Consider the following 16,022-nt stretch of genomic DNA (forward strand, 5'->3'; position numbering starts at 1 on the left):
CTAAACAAGACTGTCCAACAGGGTAAGTGCAATTCTCTTTGCAAACTAAGCTGTTAATCAGCAAGTATTTTCTTCCTGCCCTTCCTTCTTCCCACTTTTAACACCACAGGTAGCTTCACACAAAGAAAAAGAGGGAGAACTTGTTTCTTATCAATTCAGCAGGTTAACTTGTTTCTCCTGCCGGACATAGTAGCAGAAAAGACTCCAACTTAAGCTACCTCCATCACAAAATTCGAATTTGCAGAGCAAGAAATGCTAACAAGTAGACTGATGCAAATGATGGTGGGTTATTTAACAAAAGCCCCACATCAGCAGGTTTAGAAAGTCACCTTCCACACCAAATCATGATATAGGAAAATCATTCAGCATCTTTTATAACCAAGACTACCACAGGAAGGACATGAAATCCTGACTTATGACTACTTCAGAAACATCTCTCAAGGTACAGGATTTTCTATCTAGAGGCCTCGAATAATATAAATTGATTAGCTTCCCTCCCCCCCCATTCTTTGGTGTCAAAAAAATCTTACAATCAGTATCACAACCAGCACTACCACTACCTTTAAATACATTGATTTTCAGCACTGATACAAGAATAAGTACAGACTGTTTCTATTTTTACGGAAATTATAAACTCAAGCATGACTTAAAGCTGAATATCCTTCTTTTAACAGAAAGTTTTTTTCATTAAATATCTTTTCATTGTCTTTATATTTCCTAAAAATCCAGAGATGAAGAAAAGTCCTGACTTTTCTCCTTAAAAGTTAAAGGATCTTGACACTGAATGTAGACTATTACCCCTTTACAGTCTGATTTATTAAATGCAAATGGGTGTTTTTTGACAAGGAATGAACAGCCAAGTGTTCACCTAGGTCAACAGCAGGTATTTATTTAGGGAAGTATCCTCAGGACCCCTTTAGAGATAGTGCAAAGACTGCCTGAACTACAAGTCATCTCTTCAGCCCCTCCAGCCAGTAGTGACAGCAAATGTCACAGTCCAATTAGGTACTTTGTGAGGGGAAAAAAAACCCCTGATTTATTTTACACTGACTTTACCCGATAACTGGGTGCCAACTTCAGATCATTAAGAAAAGTTACTCATTCTGTCAGCCTGTGGTATATATCTTATTCCATATACCTTTATCAGATCACCTTTTGATTTCCTTAAAGTCAAGGCCTAAGATATTTAGGTTAGCAAACTACCTTTATATTCTAAGATTTTCGATCACCTTACACATCAGTTTGGTCTGTGACCAGATTTTATAGAAAGCAGATATGCATATTAGTTTGCTACCCAAGAAACTAGGTCGACCACCTTCTGAAATCCATTCAATCTCTGCAAACAAGCAGAAAAAACCAACAATGGTACGGTGGGGTTTTGCTTGGATCATTTGAATTCTTCAGCCTTTATTAGAAGAAGGTTGTTCTGCAGTAGCTTCATGTATTTTCTTTAATCTAATCCTAAAGTTCAGTGCCCTGGACGACAGTACTCTTTGAGTGGCACCTGAACAGATCATTAATTCGATACCAAGCCCTCAAGGCTGCAGCTGTAACAAAGTCCATCCTCTGCCAACTGTTCTCTTCCCATTTCTGCTTTCCTGAAGTTTTCCCCTTCCTTACTTACCCTATGAGTCAAACTCTAGATTCTCAAGCAGCACAACAAATCAAGACCGATCCTATAGTGCAGAAATCCTGGATCAGCCATCAACCCCAAGTCTCAATCACATCCCAACCTTTTGTTCCTACTCCCAAAGTACTGGGAATTGCCACTTCCTCAGCTTTCAGGAGAGCTGCTTGCACAGCTGTACAAGGCTTTCCCTTGGCTCAGAGGTACCACCAGTTATGATTTGCAGGGGTTTTTTGGAGTTTGTTTGGGTTTCTTCTTGGTTTTTTTACTTATAAAACTGTACTTCAGTACATTGTCCATCCTCCAGTGTAGGGAAAACAAAACCACAGTTACAGTATTGCCATGAAGAAGATACCATTCCTAGGACTACATACAAGCTGTATAAAAAACAGAATAAAGACATCATCTGTTCCATAGCTAGTACACTATTTTTAGACAAAGAAGACTACCATAAACCAAGAAGTTTAATATTTATGCTCGCCACCTGGGCTTATAAATTTGTATTGAATACAAATTCATTTTGGAACAACAGATGACAGAATAATCATATTCAGATTTTTAAGTGACAAAATGATTCAAGTATCTAAAGAAACGGAGAACCAGTAGTATTATCGTCCCCCTACCCACACTTCTCGTTTGCACACCAGTGTCAGTAAACCTGAATCCACTACCTCGAACTCTCATACCAACAAGGATACAGAGCATTTTGTTCCCACGTCCTAAGAAAGGTGGGGAAGGAACAATGGGATTTTACACTCTTTTGGACTGAAATTGTTTAAATTAGGAGGTAGGTTGTTTTTGTTTTACTGAGATGCACAATGTCACTAAATGCAATGTCTTTTCCATAAAGCCAGGAACACTTAGACTGTCCTGCTTTCCCTGCCGTGCCCAGTACAGCTGTTCTACATTTACTTAGCAACAATGCAGAGCCCTCTGCAAAGGTTTGCTGTAAGTTCAGAACAGGAGAACAGCCTACATTTCATGTTTCCTTCCTTCTGCAAGGTTGAGTCACATCCTTAGGTCTCCTTTTAGAAAGCTAACAAGCCATGGTAGAAGGAAAAAAAAAAAGTCCTTAATGGAGAAGCCTTGCCTTCAAGAGAACATACAGCACTGACAGAGGCCACAGTTCAATCCTTTGGCTCATCTTCTGCAGTGACACAGACAAGAGAACTGCACGCCTTTTTTCCTCTTAGAAGCAAAACCTGATGCTCCTCATAGCCAGACAACTTCATCAAAGGACTTCCAAGATAAATGAAAGGCGCTAACATTAATGAGTGAATAATGCAGACAAATTCCTTGAAATTACTGTATTAAAAAAAAACCAACCACCCTCACAAGGGAGAAAGCAGAAAGTTCAACTAGCTTTAAAGACAATGTCTTTCTACACAGCAAGTTCAAAAGTATAAAATTAAGATCTGTATTTGTTTCCTTTGGTCTCTCTAGCACTTCAAATAAAATAAAGCTTTATCCTATTATATCTTAAGCCATGACCGCCAGGAGATGAAATAGTTCTTGCCTCATTTCCTCTGTTCTACCAACTGGAACAGTGCTGGGTAAGTTCACTACTTAAAACCCCTACAACCCCACAAGCTGTTTGTTTGAAGTCTGGACCAGTTTCACAAGCCTGTTCTGTGTGGCCCAACCAGTACACAGGCGCGGCAAGCAAAACTGTTACCTTGAATCAAATAAGTCCAACCATTAGACCAACTTCTGTTTATGCAATATATAACTACAGTTCATTTCATCACACTGAAACAGAGGGACCTCTTCAAACCACCTACCCTGCACACCTGTACGATCAAAACAATTAGACAACCGGGATTGGAGCACCTCAACAAAGACAATGAAATCACATCCAAGATCAGCTGGTACAGTTGTTTACGTCAGCTTAACTTTTGACTGCACGCTCCATCTATTGGATTCTGAAACAATTATTCACATATCACAGTATTTCATATTGTAGTTTAAATATATATTTTATATTGATGTATTATAAATAATATGTTTATAAGTATTAAGCAACAGAATATGCATTTTTATCCAAACCTTCCAGTGAGTGAGAAGCTGGGCAAGGAAACAAATGCAAATGTAATAATTTTCTTATAAACATGATAAGCAGACAGAACTGATTCCCTGTTACCAGGCAAATAGATTAGATAACACACTTTCACCTTTTCTGCTCTGGATAAGCCAAAGGTCCCAATATACTGTTTCAATCTTCATATGTGCTGTAGTTTGCTACAAACACAGGTTTAGACAAAATACATGTAAGTCAATAATAAAAGGTGCAAGTCTCATTAAGCATGAGATAGTTCCGAGGCTGTACCTTTCACAAATGTTTTCCAAAATAATTTCTTTGAAGTCTAGCTAGCTACTAAAACAACAATGCAGCATGTCTAAGAAAAGAATATCACCTTTTTCAAACTTGTTCAAGACAAACTAGAAAAGCCCAGCTAGATTTTCAGAATTACTCCCATATAACTAAGAAATGTATAAATGTATTCCATTACAAACTCTCGGGCAGTACCAGACACTGACACACGAGAGTTATATCTTTCAACAGGTATTATTTGCAGCCTATGATAAACACTACTCATCCCAGTTAAGAAAAAACAAAACAAAATAGGAGATACTAAATTTAGTTCTTCTCAAATGATACTACAGAAACTTGAACTATCGACCTTGAAGATTGGTTTCACTACCAAAGTAAGAATTATTTTTTTTTCTGGAAGCACTGTTTCAGGAAAAAGTAGTGGCTCATGGCTCTTCACAAAGAAGAGAAGTTTGCTTCTACACTCTAAACTTTACTCGGACCCAAAAGGAAATTTGTCAAAAATGCAAACCAGATACTACAGTCTGCCCCAATTACAAGTATTGAGAAACCCTGAGAACCACAGCATAAAGGGAAAAAAAAAAAAAGGCCATATCCTATTCAACAAGCCATTCCTGATTCCAAAGCACCATTCAAACAAAACCTGTCCGGACTTCTGGCCTGACTGTCCCTGCACTCAGAGCTAATTAACAGACTACAAGGAGCATGATCTCAGAATCCCTGAACCTGCTCCATCAGGAGGAGGGGTAGGAGGCTTGGAACTAGGTGATCTTTAAGGTCCCTTCCAACCCAATCCATTCTATGAAAAAAAGGAAAATTCAGAGACAAAATTGAAACTATTTCTTTTTCAGGCAGTTTTAGCCTCAGCTTTGCAGAGACGATTACAAGTGCCAATGATGCTGAATGAAACAAGCAGTAGGATAACAACCAGGCCTGTTGTACTATTCAGATTCTACTAGTTGCAGTTAGTCTAAAATTTTTGGTTTAGGAGCATTCAGGGGAGCACAAAGCACAGAAAAGTATGGCTGGTAAGAGCAAAAGAAAACACAAAGAATGTTATCTATGTCAGATATTTCCTGAAGTACAAGCAAGAAGAGCTTTCTACACGAATGCCAAATAAAAGAGGATTAGAAAGGACAGAGCAGTAAGAGTGAAACTATCTGACCAGAGGTAAAACCAGAGCATGAACCCCACCTTGCAGTTACTTCCACTGCAGCACTGCAGGCAGGACACAGCCTCCACGTTTCTGCTGCAAGCCAGTCCTGTAACAGCAGCCTCAGCAATTTCTGAAGCAGAGCACAGCTGAGAGCAGTGAGGGAGAGATGATGTTACACACAATAACCAGCTGATAAGAGAAAAAATACTTTTACGAGGTGCCCTCCTTCAGTGAAGGGCAGCAGAAGAAGTGTAGAAATTCATACTCTGGGACTGCCTAAGATAAGGAGGGGGGAAAAGACTACCTTAACTAAATCAGCTCTAAATCAAGTAAAAAATTGACCAAAAGTACAAGTACTTTAAAGAATTAGGGTATTTATAAAGTACTATGATGACTATTCAGACATATCTAACAAGGCTTTCACTCACTGTCTTCAGTTTTTTTCCTGTCTCTGAACTCCCCGAAGTTGTAACACTAGTTCAAATTAAGACTGAACACTGGTTAAGAAAAGAGATACACTGAAGTACCAACAAAAAATAGCTTATCTTTCTTATGATTATGTTATTAAGAAATATTTTGAACCGTTAAATGAAATTTGTGCTCATTTACAACACATGATAAAAATGAAACACCCAATCCTTTTGCAGAGGACAACATTTTACCAGGGCTAAAGTAAATAATTTAGTTGGTTTTTGTTGGTTTGTTTTTTTGGGGTTTTTTTCAAACATTGACTCAGAACCAGGAAATAGACCAATTCTAAGCACAAAAATTGTGCTTTTCATTTTAAAGGAAGCATTTGACCTGTAATATTTTTTTTAACAAGCTAAAATGCTAAGACCAAAGCTGACATGTTCTCTGAGGAAGTGATAGCTACACAACCGTGGAAGCTAAACACAAATTACTTGAACTTAGTAAGTGATTTTTAGTTCTTTTACTGAAGCTATTGCATATACATTAAAACCACAAAATTATGCAGCAGTGAATCATTCTGGCAGTGTTATATATGCAACACATTGTGAAAAATCGAACTATATTGTACTCGGTATTTTTTATTTCCTGACAACTGTCAGCGACACACAGCATGCCCTGATGAGTGAGCGTATGAATGCCTGTCCCCTGGCAGGGACGACCTGCCCTCAACAGATGGAACAAGAGCACAAGCAAAGCCTGTATCACTGGTACACCAAAATAGAGGCTTAAAAATCACTGAAGTATTTTGGCCAGCAATTAAAATATTGGTTTCCTAAAAATACATGTGCGTTCCACATCAGCTCCAATTTGCTTCAGATACAATCTGCCCTGCTTGGGTACTGTACTGAGACACGATATAGCCAACTACATGCACCGTGTGTGGACACACATGCAAGTACATGGGTGCACATGTGGTTTTATATATATATGTATGTGTTTTTATATACATATATATACACACATATATATATATACACCCCCCCTACAAAAATCTATACACATGAGAGTAACTAAGATACAAACTTTCTTGAGTCCCATTCTCTGGAGACAGATGGTTGTTGATTTGCTTTTGGGTTTTTTTTCCTTTTTAAATAAAAGTTTTATCATGACTGTACTTCCTTTTCTTTTTAGTGCTGCTACTCCAGCTCTCTCCTGACTCACCCACACGTAGCTGTGCTTCAGCATGCTGCACTTGGTGTTCTTTTATAAAGTGTCACTACGATTCCTACTTGAACTGAAGAGACTTAAACTGAATAAATCCGCCCACAGAGGTAAAGGTGGGTAGAACTGATAGATCATATAACTAAACACACAAAAAGCCTACATAAGGCCAGAAACAGCACCCAAGGTTCTAATTGTTTAAAGTCTTTGTTTATGTGTCCCTTTCCACATAAAAGCACCTCAGGTTTGAACACCAATGTTTGTCACATTCCAAATATCACATCAGAAGCCAGCTGTGCTTCTAAGAAACCCAGACCAACTTCTGAGATCAAAAGCACTCCTGTGATCATTCCCTTCCCTAGTAGGGGATAAAAATCTCTACCTTAAGACCAAAGAGAGATTTGCTACCAATGAATGCCAGGCTTTCAAGAGAAAGCAAGTTTCTACCAAATTTAATCTACAGGAGAAGTGTTTCTAGTCCTCCTAGATGCAAAGTTGAACAGCCAAATATTAACTGAACCTAAGCCAACACAGAAGGTCTGGTAAGAAAAGGCAAAAAATCACAGCTCCACCAGCAGAGGCTGCTGGTCTTTTCTTCAGCCAGGAGTAAACACTTTTTCCTTTTTTTTTTTTTTTAAACACTATACAGTTTTCTAACCAGCATAAACCTAATTCATAGTATTTCTCTTAAAAAAGAAGCTTACAAGAAAAACTGAGTCATACACCTGATTCAAAAAAACCCCAAAAAACAACAAAACCACAGTCAAGAAATCCAACAGGGTAGTAAAGGTTTTACCCTTTTTTCTACTGACAGAAGGAACAGGAGCTTTATACTTCTTACCTTGGTTGTTTCTCTTCTACAGGGAAACACCAGAAGCCACAAGACTCTACAAAACAAAGAACTTATGGGTTCTCCCCTCCAGTGGCTACAGCAGGACAGAACTATCTGTCAAATCTAACAGCTAAACAGACCAATGTGGACAACAGAGTCACAACTGAAAAATAAAAACCAGCTCATTCCTCCTCCCTTCAGCATAAAGGAGAAAGGAATCCATTGCCCAATATTCTGCTAATAAAGTTGTAGCATCACTTTAACTTCTCTATAATATTTGAATGCTAAAGGTAGGTGTCTTTTTACAGCACATGCCAGTTTGGCCCTAAAGCTGTGTGAATACAGTACTGCTAAGGAATGCATCAATACCAAATGTTTACAGGAGCTACTAACACCAAGAGTGCGAGTTCTTGAGAGTCACACAATGCCAGAATTAATACTTCCTCATTTCTCTATTCTCATGTCTCAAGCAACATTTTTACACAAGAAGAAACTAGAAACAACTTTGCCTTTTTGAACGGCCATGTGCTGCTGCTGCTGCTATAACCAGCACGACTTCGAGCACTGCCGTGTTCTCCGGTTCCATTACGGAAGCTCAATGTCGAAAGGGACTACAAACAAACACAAGGAACAACTGTGAAGTTAGAATTTAGTATCAAAATGGAACCATAGCAAGAGAAAAGCAGCAAGTTCGATGGGGATATGGCTGCAACATGTAAACCATTCTATAAAGAGTCAGGTTACAGTCATTTCTAATCATGCAAAACTAACTGAACTTCTCTGTGCCTTCGCTCCTCCTGTAAAATAGGAAGTAAACTACTTCCTCATCTCACTAGACCATTCTGATAATAAATAACTTTACAGAAGGCAGTACCAGACTACCCATGAGGAAATTAACTGCATCTCTGGAGCAATCTAGCAAGAGCAGGGCAGTCCAAAGCAATGAAGACATACTATTGAGCACTTGTTCACTAAACTAGCACCAGCCACCTCACGGGGGTGAATGAAGTAAGGGTCCTAATGTAAGAAATAGCCTACAATTATGTATTCATGGCTGCTTCCTTTCGGCAGTGTCTTGACTTTTGAGCACTGTTTCACAGCCTAACAGGGAAAACCCAGTACAAGCTCTTAACTAGGAGATGAGCCCAGACAATTCATCCTCATAGTTACAAGACCAGAATCAGAACCATTTGCTCACACTACCATTTTTTACCACTGACAGTTACATATTAAGATAAAGTAGTGAAGACATGTAGGCTAATAATGGCAATGGAGAAAACTATGTTTTATTTCACTGTAGTACCTTCCTCACAGATTTTCAGACTCTACCGTAGCAGGTTTCTTGTCCAACAGACCTACCTGCCTTCTACACAAAATCCCAGCTTCTACTCTTACTCCTCCATCTTTCCCCACCCATCAGCTCTCTTTTACATATTTTCTTTGTCCAGCAAGTCCCTATTCCCCTTGATGTCCCCAGGATGCTGGGTGAGGGGCAGCATCATTCCCACACACTCCCTGGGTATGACCCACACTTTCCACACAGCCAGCAAGCTCACAACCCAATCTCTCCACTTTTTTTTTTTAACAACTTGGGCTCAAATCAGTCCCACATTCTAATTAATATTCTTCCCCTCTTTCAGCTCAAAGTAAGCTGTTCCTCCTCCTAGTTAATTGCCATCAGCCCTCACCTCAGCAGTCCTCTCTATCCAGACCCATTTCTTCTCCCATGCTGCCTGCCTGGATACATGTTTATTAGAGCATGAGTTTTCACAGGACTGTAATGGGGTCATACTGAGGCCCATCCTGGACTAGGAACAGGGGAAAAAGCAAAGCAAGAGGCATCAGCCCTGCAAAAATGCTCTGCTGTAAAGCTGACACACACTAGAGCTATTTGAAGAGCTGTCAAATTTAAGACTCCTGTTACAACATCTGTTCCCAAGCTTCACTTTTGGCAGCTACCGAAGTAGTTTGACTGAAATTCCTTTGAAAACCTGACAAAATATTAACATCAATATTATATAACACTATTTGCTCAAGTATTAGGTCTTAATCAATAGTCTCCTACACTGCCATTTACTCAGCTTTACTGCCAGTCCTACATACAGTAAGTTCCCTACTGGGATACGATTCTACCCCATGTTTATTAAGAAGCAAGAATTACAGAATAATGGATAGTTTCTCCATAACAACTTTGAACACTGATAAACCCAGAAACTTCAGAAAAGGTAAGAAAACAACTTGGGTTTTGTTAGGCTAGTTGAAAGCTCCTGTAGAATCGTCCTCCAAACTTCAAGGTTGGAGGTATCAACTAGATTATGTTATTCTGTTCTTCCCGCTAAGAAATTAATCCAGCTCTGAACTCTGAGATGCAAGTGTAAGAACAGGCAAAGCATCTACTCTTTTAGTGCTCGGGAGTACATGACATTAGCCAGTTACACGTGAGAAGAAGCAGCAAGTAATTTTCTACAAGTAGTAGCCATAGCAAAAAAATTTCAAAACTATCATTACAATCCAACTGCCTGTTCAGCTGACAAATCCACATCTCCCCACATACGGCTTCTACACATAAGCAAATCAATTAACTGCTTCCATAAGCAATCCTTACACAATGCTCTCTCTTGTCTGTATGATCTTCATTTATATAAAAGGTCAGCAATTTTATCTGTGAGATGAAGCCTCATGAAGCCTGGTGGTTACATATTTCACTTCCACCTTAGGAAGGAACAGTTTCAAGTAACTGTATGTCTCAGCACATAAAAGGTGCAAATACAACAAGAAATGAACTGGCTTTTCATGCCCAGAATACACTTGGCCTGAGAATTTTCACTTTCAGGGACACTAAACAGGAAGGTTTGGTTGTTTGTTTTTTTTTTTAAAAAAAAACAGCTATAAATATATTTCTTATTAATTCTTACAGCTGTTATTTTTTTCCAGGATAACAGTGCTAGAATTCAGAAAACTGCCTTCTTTTTTTCTTCAGCAGAAGGGTCAAACTGATTTGTGCATCAGGGGCTGAAACAAACACCTTTGTTGATAACTGAAAAAGGCAAGAATTCCGTTTCCGTAAGGATGTTACCCTCAAGACTGCTATAATAGAAAGAAGAACCAGCCATCATCCAGTGCCACACCTGACTGGAAGAATACACAATTAGATGTAACTTTTGAAGTTATAGAACTGCTACAGCCACTAGTCACAGAAACGGGGCTTTCCAGTCAGCTAATTTGCAACTAGGGCTCCCAGGAACTCATCTATTACCTTGTGTAGTACACCAGAAAAAGTTACTCACATTAACACTCCATTTAATTTAATCATCTAGTACTGAAGGAGAACCAGAATTGCCTCATGGCTGAATTTAAGAGTCTTTTGAACTACGCCAGTTAAACAGAATTTGCTCACAGAACAGCCTCCTGCTACCGGGGAACAGTTAAGCCCTGTAGTCTGAAGTAAAAAGAGCTTTTAAAAATGTATCTAGGACAGTGTTCTGCTGCACTTTCTTACATATAAAGTGATTCCCGATACAAGATTTCTTTTTTGCCTGGTGGACACCCATTTCAGGTAAAGCATTTGCTGATGGAATCAGCCTCCCAGACAAACGTATTAACTGCCTACAGGATCAAGCTTTAGGTTTTGGTGTGGGTGGCAGACAGAAGGCCTGTTTTGCAAGGCACGCTATTTTTGTAACTACAGCCACACCAAACTGAATGCACTCAATCTCACAAGCTAAGCTGTCCCAGACCAATCACACTGCTTGTACAGGGACCACCTGGGAATCCCAAGTACTATAGATACAAGCCAGAGAATAGGTCGAACACTTGAGTAATCAAGACCACAAACCATACAGCACCCTAAGCAGGAGTAAAAGAATAAAAATATATCCTCCCATACAAGCATTATTAGAGGAAATTAGTTTTATACGCTTGAAAATTGTACATAAGTACAATCTATATGTTTCAGAGGTATTTAGTCCCCAGTTTTTCCTACAGTTCCACTACGATTTCATGTAGTAGGGAAAAATGGTGGATTTGATCAGTCATATACCATTCTCCAAATGCCATATTAGAACTTTAGGTTAGTGCAAATAAGGCAAACAGTCTTTCCCAAGACACACAAATTAGTCAATACTTGTCTAGGTACTAGAAACATAAAAATTCTTTTTCTATGTTCTGAAAAAGTAACACTAAACAACACTCAAAAATAATAAGTCTAGTACCAAAAGTTCTTTACAAATCAATTTAATGGCCATTTTCAGAGTTAGCCAGAAATAAATTACTCAATATTTCATCAGTACCACCCGACTCAGTAGCAACAGTAAAAGAAGAGGGCAGCACAACCAGATGACAAAGGCTATAACAGTAGATTTGAGTTCACAAGCCACATACACACACTGAGTGGGACACTGTCAGCCCTTACCTCACAACTATGACTGTCTTACAAGTACCCCGAAATTCAAATGATCATGAGTCAAAGGCGAAAGAATGCACCATTTTGCCTGCACCTTTCAATGTGCTTTGCCTGTAACTAGTTTCACTGTTTCCACAGTGAAGGTATTCTCTGTGCATCAGACCTTCACGTGACAGAGAGGACAAAATGCCATTTCTAAAAAGTAGAATGAAATTAAAACCACAAGGGATGAGGAACACAGGAGAAAGTGCTGTAACTAAAAATACTTTCAGTGTTACCTACCTAGTCAATTCTAAAACTGTTCATTGTTTGTTGTTAGTTTCTGTCAAGCTCTGCTGTTTACATAATTCCAACACACGTATCTCCAGTAAGCGCTGGAACTGCAAATGTAAAACAGCGCCTATGTAAGAGCCTATTGCTCTCAGCAAATTTTAGAGAGTTGGAAACACTCTGCCAGCTGCAGCAGCCAACTTGTGGCACTCGAGAGAACATTCCTGAATCACAGATGGGGGGAAACTGAGGTGATCTTATAAGAGATCCTGAAATTAAAAGTGATCAAATAAGCCCCTTTCTTCATAAACTTGCAGAGAAATGCAGACTTCTCTACATTTGGTTAGAGGTGTTATATTTTCCACAATCACAAGGAAGAAAATAAATACTAATACTCCTAAGTTTATACGGCCATAGATTAATAATAAAGGACAACTTACGAGGTATGCAAAAGGACCATCAATTTATTTAAAATTGCTCTTGATATACAGAAACAAATGGGATTAGAAAAGACGTCAAATGGTACATACAAGTGGCCATCATTTGCAGCTGGAAAACTGTTTGAAACAATTCTTACCCTGCCTAACTGATGTATGCATTTCAGGTGCCACAGCTAGAACGTGGTGCCAACACTTCACAGTCCTAGCCCTTAACTCTTTCCAGTCCAAGCACAGTTTCCTTCATATCCTCAGTCCCCACACTCTCATCCTCTCTTGAAGCCATGTTGATAGACTGGAGGGATTCAGTTGGACCAAAATGACTACCAGGATGACTCTCTGCATCCTGGTACTAAGCACAGGAGTTGTCACTGACATTCAAGCCTTGTGTGGATTCAGCACATATATTCACATACAAGCTGCATGCCTTGCCTGTAGCACATTTGCTTGACAGCTGATAATCCACAAGATGCAATTTGACAACACTCAAAATATTTCAGCTTTGAAGATATATTTTCAAACATTTTTAAGATGAGTATGTCTCAAAAAATTGATTTATAATATACTTCAGGGTAGTTAACATTACCTTAATGAACAGGAGGCATTCTTCTCAACTTATGCCCATCTACATCAGTGACAAAACCTCTTGGTATAATTAAAGAGAATAAGCCTTTAGGAAGAACAAAGGCAAAGGTGATAACCTTGACTTATATTAGTGCCATTATTTCCTAAAGAAAACCCCAAAACCCTAAAACAGTCACACACAAACATGCCTAAGAAACAAATCCAACTCCTTGCAGGAAAGCTTTAATTTTGCCCGTCTCCACTATAGGATATGTGTTGGTTCCATCTATGCCCCCAGCTGGCAGCCAGGCACAGAAAAAAAGGGGACTTCAGGCTGTTTGTGTGTCTGTATTCTCCAAGATATACAGCAAGGGGAAAAAAACCCTCATTTATGTTTACCATGCCAAAGCAGCTACAGAAATCCAAAGTGGCCCCTACTTATGCTATCCCAAATGACAGAGCCAATTTCTGTTACTGTATTACTCAATAATTCAGTAGTTTGCAATACAAATATTCCCCACCCTTCTGTCTCTTTACAGTACTAATTCCAAGTGTTTAGTAAGCACCATTAGAAGTCTGCTGACAGACACCTTAAGGTCCTCCCCTTAAACCATTGTGTTCAATTAATTTCAAAATCAATTACTTCGCAAAGATATATAACTACTGAGAGACACAACAAAAAACTGTTTCTTTTTTTCTCTTTACCCAGACATTAAGACTCCCGCAAAGCTCAGATAAGGGGACAGGACAGTTTTGTATGCAAGAACAGAACTGGCTGACACCAGGTTTCCACAGCCAGCGAGGTTCTCACAGGGAAGAGGCAGAAACTTTCAGAAGACAATCTCTTCAATAATCTGTCCCCTCAGGTGGCCCCAGCTAAACTGCAAACAAGGAAGAAAATCTAGAGCACCTGATGACAAATGGAAGTTGTATAACAGATGGGATCAAATTCATTCCTCACTTTCATACAACCATGGTAAATCTTGACAGGGGTATTTTAAAACAGATTCTGGGATCACTTCTTTCTACAGCCCCTGCTCTCTGACAGCCAATATATGCATTAAGAAATCTGACAGTCTGACTGGGATAAAAAGATATCTGCTCTCCTACTGAAAGCTTCTGTTTCAACAATGGAACACTCTCTGTATTGCCAGGCAAGAAACACTCCAACTTCATGGAACAGCAATATCTTATTCATGGGGTTTAGGGTTTTGCTGCTAAAACTTGCCACACAGAAGTGAAGATACATTCTGCAAAACAATGCACCTTGCTGAACAAAGATATTTGTCAGGTGGAACCTTTTAAGTTTGGATCCATGTTCCAACCTCGACAACAGTAACCTCAGGCTAATTACTGTATGTCTCCTGTCCAACACCCATATCTGCCACAACCTACTATAGAAAATGCTCATTAACTTAAAGCTGCATTTAAGGTCCAAGTAGTCAGAGCACAAAGAAAGAAAACTCTGTGTCAGCGAGGGGGGAGAGAATTTGAGCAAAACAGACTTTGCAATTTTATTTGCATCAAAAACAGTAATAAGGAAGAACACAGATTATTAGACCAATCTAGAAAATGTTTTACTGGTTTGAGGATTAACACGCACGCTAATCAACACTTATATCTCCATACTATGTTATCAGAAACTCAGAATGACAGATTTTAAATGTTCCTGAGACTCCACTATCACAGCAGTATGACAGCTGTCACACTTGCTGACATTTGGATCCAGGATGCTGATGCTATGGAACAGCTAAAGGAAAAAAAGAACACTTAAAAAAGCTTCATAACACACAGTCTCTTGATTTCTTTGGTATCTGAAATGTTTCTGTGAAGAAACTGCTCGTATTTTATTGCCACGCAAGACACGACACCAGACTAAAAAGTAACACAAGAAAATTAAGTTGCATGCATCCTTATTCTTGAATTGCATGGGGGAAAAATTATAATGGAATTAAAATATGATTTTATCGCTTATTTAATGAGCAGATCAGAAACAACACCCTTCTGCTACAGACTCCAAATTCACCTTAACCCCACCTGGAATTACAGTCCCAGCATCACAGCACTGCAGGATACACCCTAACCACGGCAAATTCGCAACGATTCCTGTATATTCTGCTTAACCCGCCGCATGTTTCAGCCACACTCCGAGAGGCTGCAGCCGCCCCCTCCAGAGGTTGCCCCCTCCCGCCGCTCCCGTTATCCGTTAACACCGTCACCGCATCCCCGCATCCCACGGCACCACCTGCATCCCGGGGGGAGCCGCACCGGGAGCAACCTGGATCCTGTGCCCAGGACCGGGGGCAAGGAGCCGCTGGGGAAGCCCCGGGGAGGGCGGTCCGGCCCCGGAGACCCGCGTGGTTCCCCCGGGCAGGGAGCGGCGGCCGCGGGGCGAGGAGGGGCCGCGGAACGGGAGAAGTTGCGGAGGGGCCGTGGGGGAGCGGGGAGAGCAACAGCCGGAGCCGGGCGGGGAATGGGGGGAGCCCGCGGGGACGGGGCGGGGGTCGCGGGATGCGGGAACGCGCGGGGGATGCGGCGGCGGCAGAGGCGGCAGCGAGCGCCCCGCCCGCCTTGGGCACTCACCGAGCCGGGAGCGGGATCCGGAGCGGGACACTGGGAGCGGGATCGGGATACGGAGCGGGAGCGGGATCCGCCGCCTCCCCCGCTCGGCCGGAGTAGCGTCGGGACGGGACGGGGCGGGCGCGCGCGCGGGCGGCGGCGGGGGCGCGCCGGGAGCGCGCGCGGGCGGGCGGCGGGAGCGCGCGCGGGC

General features: G+C 40.7%; 1 protein-coding gene across 4 annotated transcripts in view; it reads right to left on the minus strand.

Moving 5' to 3' along the window:
* The window catches only part of FAM49B (family with sequence similarity 49 member B), a 98,669-nt gene that overhangs the window by 61,188 nt on the left and 21,459 nt on the right, over positions 1–16,022 (minus strand). For 3 of the 4 annotated variants that reach the window (XM_017825246.1, XM_017825248.1, XM_017825249.1), the window contains exon 1: positions 15,836–15,943. The exons of the other annotated variant lie outside the window; for it this stretch is intronic. The gene's annotated coding sequence lies outside the window, so the exon portion shown is untranslated. Of the gene's footprint in view, positions 1–15,835; positions 15,944–16,022 lie in introns of those variants that run through there. 4 annotated transcript variants of the gene reach the window in all.

This window comes from Lepidothrix coronata, unplaced genomic scaffold (genome assembly GCF_001604755.1).
Source record: "Lepidothrix coronata isolate B3197 unplaced genomic scaffold, Lepidothrix_coronata-1.0 Scaffold117, whole genome shotgun sequence".
Taxonomy (NCBI): Eukaryota; Metazoa; Chordata; class Aves; order Passeriformes; family Pipridae; genus Lepidothrix; species Lepidothrix coronata.